Source organism: Herpailurus yagouaroundi, unplaced genomic scaffold (genome assembly GCF_014898765.1).
Source record: "Herpailurus yagouaroundi ecotype Mexico unplaced genomic scaffold, PumYag 199, whole genome shotgun sequence".
Classification (NCBI taxonomy): Eukaryota; Metazoa; Chordata; class Mammalia; order Carnivora; family Felidae; genus Herpailurus; species Herpailurus yagouaroundi.
In genome coordinates, this window is record NW_024412430.1 from 20,081,270 (window position 1) to 20,089,738 (window position 8,469).

Here is an 8,469-nt window from a genome sequence, read left to right on the forward strand (position 1 = left end):
CGCTTACTCAGAAAAGAAGGATCAGGAGGACCCGGAAGGGGTCCAGCCCTGCCAGGGACACCCTCCCCCCAGGGGGCCGCCATTCTTGTTCAGTCAGTGGGGGTGAATGCTCCCCAAACTTACAAAGACGTTAGCATCTACGGACGTTGAGGGGGAAAGACGGCTACGGGGGGACCATCCCCGTGGCCCGTCACGCCCGCAGCGAGGACGCTGACATTCCCCACACCTAGCCTGGCGTCACCCGATGACGCAGCAGCCCCGACGGCTTCCGGAAGGAACTACTTGCTATTTCCCGCCACCCAGCGCCCGTGGCTCATTTCCCAGATCCAGGAGGCGCATCCAGGAGACGCTCGGGGCTGCTGAGCAGGAAGCTCCCTGGGAGGCCTAAGAACGTGGCGGAGGGTAAGTCCCTCGTCCCTACCCGTGCAGGGGCTGGATGGACGGTCCTCCCAGGTTCCGTCAGAAGAGCAGCAGGCAGCAGGGTCCTCGTGGACCACAGCAACACTGTCTCCCAGATCCCATGCGTCGGGCAGGGCTCCCCTCCACGGGACCCTCCGGGAGCAGCATTTGCAGTACAGCCGGGGTTTGCCAACACTTCAGAGACCTTTTCCCTTCCGACAGGACACCGTGCCTGCGATGCGGGCCAGCTCCACCGAGCAGATAGCCACTTCCGTAGACAGGACTCAGGAGCCCACAGGTTAGAGGTTCTCCAAAGGGCCACATGCAGCCTGGCTGCCCCAGGATGCCCTGTGCACGTTTACAAAGAAACGCGAGAGCCTTGCATGCCTCATAACCGCCCCGCGCTAGAAAGTCACCACGTCACACCGTCGCCCCACCGCAGTGCCCGTCCGGCCTCAGGAAAGCGTTCGCCTTGAATCGTCAACACGGCCTTAAACCTCACCTGCTTGTGGCTTGTGATGACGTGTGTCCGTCCTACCCCAGATGGGTCTCCAATTCTCAGCAGACCCTGACCCGCGTCCTGCCCTTTAACTCCATGTGGACACGGTCTAGCTGGGGCCGGTCTCAGATCCTACACATTAGAGGCTCCGTCCGTCCCGCGAGGCTGCCCCCGCCCCCTCCTCTCAAGGAGGAGGTCTCCGGCTGGGCTGGATCGGCCCCCCCCCCCCCCCCCCCCGTGCTCTTGGCTGACGGGTTACAGATCGGAGGTTCCCACCGCCCCCTCCTGGGAGCGGAGATCACCAGATCACCAGTTTATTGGAGAGGACGTTAACGGATGTGGATCGGCGGCAGCCAGGTGAAGAGATACACAGGGTGAGGTCCCCTTGCCATGGTGACACATGGCAGCCTCTGGGCCACCAACCCAGAACCCCGTCCTTTTGGGTTTTGTGGAGGCTTTGTTACCCGGGCATGTTGACAAGTCCGTGGCCGTTGGCGATTCGTCCAACTCCAGCCCCCGGTCTCTCCCCAGAGGCTGTGAGTGGGACTGAAACTTCCTTCCATCCAGCTCTGGGTGGACGCTGTCACGGGGCGGGGGGGGGGGGGAACCCCCGGAGGACAGCGCGCGTGGGGGAGGGGTGTTCTCCTTTGCCGAAGGGGAGAGAAGCCCCGTCTTCCACATGCTGGCTTTGAAGCGTTTTGTTACAGAAACAAGGAAAGGAGGGACTCAGAGATGAAAGGGGGTATTAGCCGCCCCTCGCGGGCACGGTGCCTGAGCCGAACGGGTGGCCCGCTTGTCTTTCGGCGTTCAGACTTGAAAGGATGTCTTTCTGGAAGGACGCTTCCGTGTTTCCGGGACGGCTGGTGGTTCTGGAAGAACCGGGAGCCCAAGGGGACCGAACCGAATCAGAGCCACACGCACAGCAACGCAGCAGAGGCTGCACGGGGGCGTAGTCTGGGAGCACGGAAAGTCAACAGCAAGGAAGCTGCTGGCCCCCGCACCCGGCCCGAGACTCCCGGGTTCCGGAAGCGGCTTCTCGTCGGGGCACCCACCGAGGCCGCTGGGGTTCCCTCTTCCCTAGTCCTAATTACCAGCGGTGGGAGTCGTGCTCTGGGAACACTCCCGCTGGGTCCGGAGACTCTCAAGGATGCCTCTCTTATTCCTGGCACGTTTCCGAGGCTTCCAGAGAAAGGGACAGGCCCTGCCTGGGAACATTCCACTCCGCGGGACGGCTGCAGAGACCTTTCCAGGAGCCCTGTGCCAGCTGGAGGGGCTTGGCACGTCGGTGCAGGGTCCAGCGCCTGGCCCCAGCCGGCCCCTCCCCGGGGTTCCCGGGGACCCCAGCACAGCCTAGCAGGGGAGGTGGGGGGCAGCGGAAGAGGGGCACACACATACACACACATACACACACACATATACACACGAGAACTCGGGTTGTTCAGTGGACCCTTTAAAGTGAATTCCTCTGGGGGCACCTGGGTGGCTCCGTTGGTTAAGCGACTGACTTCAGCTCAGGTCACGATCTCACAGTTCGCGAGTTCGAGCCTCGCATCGGGCTCTGTGCTGACACCTCAGAGCCCGCTTCGGATTCGGTGTCTCCCTCTCTCTCTCTCCCTCTCCCCTGCTCACATTCTACCTCTCTCTCAAAACACAAAATAAACATTTAAAGAAAAATTCAGTGAAGTGAATTCCTCTAGAGATGCCACCTTAGCCCCAGGCCATTTCCATGCCCCCACCACAGGCCAGACAGGCCCTGAAACACGCCAGGAACCTCCTGCCCCAGGGCCTTTGCACGTGCTGTTCCATCCCGGATAACTCCGCACACACACATCACCTACACCCCTGTCACGGGCCCTTCTGCTCTCAGACCACAGCCCCCACTCAGCACACTTGTCCCTGCACTATGTGCACTCCTCACTCTTTGTAATCAGTGCTTCTTTGTGCGACCACCTGACTAGTACGTGACTCCCTGTCCCGCGCATGAGTTACTCTGAGGGCGGGATCCAGCCCCGTGCGTTTGTGATGTCCAGCCGAGCACCTGGCAGGTGGTGGACACGCAAAACCCGACAGGGGTGTCACATCACAGGGATACCCTGACCGAAGCCCCCGCATCACCGAAGGCCAGGCCCGACAGTGTCCGGGCACCCACGGGACTTCCTGTCCCCTCCAGGCCGCAATGGGAGGAGGAGAGATTCCTTTCCAGGTTTCTGAAGTCCGAACTCGTCAGAGTTCCGTCCGATCCCCCTGGAAGGTTCTGACCCCGTGCAGGCTCCTCAGACCCCAAGCCGGAGCTGTGTCACAAGGACCGAGGTCCCCACTTATCAGGGATGACCTGCGGGTCCTCAGGTCAGCCTGTGCACACCTGAGCAGAGTGCCCCCTGACTTCTGGAAGAGCGAGAAGTGACGCGCCGCCTCTGGCACGGCGGCCCTCGCCCCCACGGTCCTGTGCGAACTTGGGCCCTCTGCGGCCCCGTGAGCCCCCAGCCCCGTCTGGCAGTTGGGCTGCAGGAGCTCCCCGTGTGCACAGGAGCCTTGATGAAAGGCAGGAGACAGGAGAAGCAGGGGTGGGGGGATGATGCGACCTCTAGGGTCCCCGTCTCCCGTCTCGGGTCCCCGTGAGCCACGGGACTCCGACTCAGCTCCGCGCCAGGAGCCGCGTCCTTGCTCCGAGGCAGCGGCAGGGTGGGGTTTTCGGCCAACGTCTGCTGAATGCTGGCTGGGGCACATGGCACCTGCCGGGGACGGAGGGGTCTTGGGATGGCCCTGCCCTTGGAGGAGCCGCGTAGACGCTGCAGGGGGCGAGTGCCCACGGGAAAGCAGACGTGGCAGGGGAGGGTGTGGTCTGGAGGCCACGTGGGCGGGGGCCCTTCCGGGTCTGGCCCAGTGGCTCCGTCATCCCCAGAGAGAGCGGCACGAGGCCAGGCCCGGACATGACTGTGAAAACCGGCCGGGAGCAGGGTCCCGCCCTCGGTGAGGGATGCGCTCCCACCAACCGCGTGGGCCCCGGAGCGGGGCGCGGGGCCTGGCGTGGCTCTGTGTGGCTGTGCGCAAACCAGAGCCCCTCACGGCGGGACCGCGTCTCTGGCCCAGCGGTACGAAGCGGCTCAGGACAGTGAGGGCCCAGCATCAAACCAAGTGTGGCCCCCGTGTGACCGGCCGCACGCCGGGACGCCGGGATGCTGGCCCGCGGCACTTGTAACGCAACCGGCCCAAGATGCGTTCCCCCCTGGGGCGCCCCGCTGCCATGTTCATATCGATGGGTTATGACTCTTGTGCGTGAGGAAGGCCCCGCAGGAAGGCCTAAGTGTGCTTTGGGGGAAAAGGACTTGCACTGCGAGGGCCGGATAAACCCTGGAGGAGCACGCCAGCCTTCTGTCTACGCAGAGTGTGGACCACGGACAGAGCCGCGGCGCAGGCTGGAGGGGCAGGCTCCCCAGGCCCCCCCCCCACCAGGCCCCATCAGAGCCTGTGCGCCAGTGAGATCCTAGGATCCAGCAGGAGTGAGCTCTGCTGGACCTTCGGTGGCTCTCAGCCCCGCCGCGTGACGGCTGCCCTCGGGAGCTTTCCAGAACACCCTCGCCGTGGCTGACCCGTCCTCACCGCTGCCTGGCAGGGGGGGCCTGTCCGCACCGACCCCTGGGCCCCCGACCCCTCGGCGGCCCCCTCCCAGGATCCTCTTCCATCTCAGGCGCGTGTCAGCCGGGCCTCCCTCGCCCTGGACGGAGCGCGGCTGGGTGACCACAAACAGGGGCCGCGGTGTGCACTTAACAGGTGCGTGCCAGCAGAAAGGCTTGCACGGCCTGTCGCTCGACAGAACCCCGGCGATAAGAGAGGGGATCGGATGGAAAAGCTAACACTTTGCTTTAAGCTGAAACAACAGCCGTTATCAACAGCCCTAAAAAAGGTCAATTCACTATCCCGCCGTGATGTGCCCTGTTTGAACACCAATGGAAAATGCACAGCGAAGGCAGAAAGCCACATAGAATCCGTGCTGCCCGGGGATCCCCATGCCAATCCCGGGCACCGAGGCGGGGGGGGCCCCCTCTCTCTGACGCCCCCCTCTCCCAGCTTCCGTGCCTAGGAAACCCCTCGGCCACCTCATGCACAGGTGGCTTCTTTGCCCACAGCGCTGGCTGATGTCACGGCCACTTGGCCCTCTCTGCGGCAATGGGCGAGGGGGTGACGAAGTAAGTGTGTCCCCGCCCAACCCCACAGGTCGCTTCACGCACGCGGAAGCCCGACGGAGGCAGAGGGGGCCACCGGACTGCGGTTCCTGCAGCGTCCATGTCCCTCCACTATCCCCGGCCGACCCCGAGGCCATGCCCTCCACCCCAGACCACAGCTACCGGTGGACAAGACAGAGCCTCGGCGTCCCAGCCGACCGACCTCAGAGGCCCCACACCCAGCCCCTCACCTGCAAGGGGAGCTCCCGAATCGTGCACGCGGTGACCACACCCAGCTCCGCACCTGCCCAGGGGATCCCCGGGAAAGAAGTGTGAGTCGTCATTGAGACAGACGCCAAGGGCAGCTGCAGTGAGGCCAGCAGAGCCTCTTCCGCTCCCTCCAGAACGTTCCGCGAAGGCTAAGGGAAGAGCCAGCTCACCCCGCGGGGGCTTCACCCTGGCCACCCTAAGTGCACACAGCTGGCTGGCGGATGCACCCAGACCAGGCAGAACGCCCAGGAAATGGGCTGTGGTCCACTGGGGCCCCTGTCCACGCCACCCCCTCATCCGCAGCCCTCCCTGGGCTCCCCCTAACCTCTGCACCGGCTACACCGCGTGAGGCGGCCCCTGAGAGGGCCAGCCAAGCAGCAGCCGGCGCCTGGTGTTGGAGGGTGGCAGGCAGGGCGCTGGGGCAAGAGCGAGCTGCCCCCTGGGGCTGCTGCGGCACACTTTGTTCAGACACAGTAACAGCTATTAGGTCACACAATTGACCCAAAGAGGGAAGTCATTGCAGCGAGAAACAAAGGGCGCTCAGTGCCGCCTGGCCGCCGACAGTTGGCCCCTGGGGCGCCCAGAGCCTCTTACGTGGGCAGCAGTTTCCCTGGCCTGTGGGGGAGGGGCGCCTGCCGGTCCTTTCCCTGCCCAGACGGCCTGGGCGTGGGGCGTGTGCATGCGCCCCCCGGACTGAGCAAACTGGCCAGGGCCCCGGCCGAGTCCCCGTGCAGGGGCACGGCCCGACGGCGGCCAGGAGCCCCAGGGCCCCAGCCGCTCGTCCTGCGCTATCTCTGCTCTGCCCCCTGCTGCAGAGAGGTCCTCCCGGCCCTCCCCGTGCCCCCCAGCCTGCCGGAAATACTGGAAAGGCAGACAGGTGTGTATCTTCAGTGCCAAGGACGGAGCCAGGGGAGCCCCACGAGCTGTGTCTCAGGGGAGCCAGAGCGATGCAGGTAAACTACCAATTAGCACTCGATGCAGAGATAAAAATAACGGCGGTACAGGAGGTCCTGCCAGCGGGCCTGTGCCCAAAGCGCCTCGTCGCCACCCAGCCTGGAGCCGCCACCCGGCGCCGTGAGGCCGCGGGCGGGTCACGCCGAGGCACCGAGGGATGGGGCTCGGCTTCTGCGTCTCCCGCAAATGCCTGCACGGTCCCGTGGCGGCCCACAGCTTACAAGGTTCACCAGGCCTTGTCAACGATCCCTGGACCAGCTTTGAAGGGAGGGAGTGGTGCCCCAGGAATCTCCCCAGGGATGCTGCAGGGGGAGGGAGGGGGTGCTGGGCGCCGCGCTCGGGGCGCCTCTGACTCTGGGAGCCGGGTGAAGAAATGCACAGCGCCCCGAATGATACAGGACACGATGCCCACAACAGCTGCCCCGAGCCCCGACCCTCCGGGCAAGCGGGCATCGTGGGGGGGAAGGGGGGAGGGTCAGAATGCATAAATGGGAGAGGCGGACGAAGCTGAGGCTGCCAGGGGGTGTCAGGCTGACGGCCACACAGATGTGACTCCCAGGGAGTGGGGGTCCTTTGGGGGGGAAGTGCAGGTGCAGGAAGAACATCGGCATCCCCCACATTCGAGAAGGGGGAGACAGAGCCAGCCGTCCCTGGGCCGCCACCCTGGTGACCTTCACCGCTCTACAGCGTCCCCACAAGAAGAGCCTGCGTAAGCTCCGCGGTTGGAAGAGGGGACAGGGAGAGGCTGGAACTGGGGTCCAGCAGTGGGTGTGCCCCGGGCAGGGGCAGGCGCTCCCTGGAGCCCCAGGCCGCTCTCCACGGGGGACAGACCGCTGTCCAGAGAGGGCAGAGCACCGCCCCCCCCCTTTGCCCACAGGCCCCGGAGAGTCTGTCCCTGCACTCTCCGCAGATACGCTAAGGGCAGTGCGAGCTGGTCAGCCAGGCACGCGGGCTCTGGAATCCGCTCTCTGCGCCAGAGGCTGGTCCAGGGCAAACAAGACGGGCTCCCCGAGAGCCCTGAGAGCTCAAGTTCTCCCTCGCTAATTTGCTAACCTGTGCAAGACTGAGCACGAGAGTGAAAGCCACCAACTTGCAGCTCAGAACAGAATGTACTGTTCACGGGCCGGCCGTCCATCATCTTACCCCGTATTCCAGAAGGCTCAGTGTTCCATAATATAATCGTTCAGTGGAAACCAAGCGTTCTGGCCATTACTTTTTCTGTACCGGCTTGTTTATCTGGAGTAATTTGCAGTCCTGAAAGAAAAAAAAAAAAAAAAAAAAAAAAAAAAAGCAAGTGCTAGGGACAGAGATTGCCTGCAGGAAGAAATTGGTTTAATGGTTACCCTGTGGGAAAAGGCAGACCTTTGGGCTCCTTCAGCTCTGACACAGGATGGTCTCCTTGCATTTTTACGGGACAGAGGTCAGCCTCCACGGGAAGGAGTAGAAGCAAGGGAAAGAATTGCAAAGCATTAGGCACTGTGTGCAGCACGTGGCCCGTGGCTCCGTGGTGGCAGCGTCGGAGCAAGACCGGAGCACGGGAGCCGTCACCCTGGGTGGGCGACAGCCAGGCTCTCTCAGAAGGGAAGGGAATACAATTGAGACAAGCACTGCCAGTTTATATCCCAGCGCTCGCTATTTTAATAGCAAACCGGTGGGCACGTTTGCAAAGCTCAGGCAGGATGCAGCAGGCCAGAGAGTATGGGAGTCCGGTCTGTCCCTCGGGAGCCTTGCCTCTCTCTGAAAGGGTGACGCAGCCCCTTTCTTGCCACTCGCCCTGGACCGTCTGAGGTTGACACGGCAAACCCTGCCGACCTGCTCAACAGCTGGGGCGTCCGGCAGGTCTGAGTGATTGAGCCTCACAACAGAGAGCTATGGAGATATGTGTGCGCACCTGTGTGTGTGCATTGTGTGTGCATGTATGTGCACCTGTGTGCCTATGTGTGCACACCTGTGTGTGCATTGTGTGTGCATGTATGTGCACCTGTGTGTGCATATGTGTGTGCACCTGAGTGCATATATGTGTGCATTGTGTGTGCATGTATGTGCATCTGTGTGCGCACCTGTGTGTGTGCGTTGGGTATGCATGCACCTGTGTGTATGCATTGTGCGTGTGCATGTGGGTGCATATGGGTGTATACCTATGTGTGTGCATTGTGTGTGCGCCTGTGTGTGCATATGTGTGTG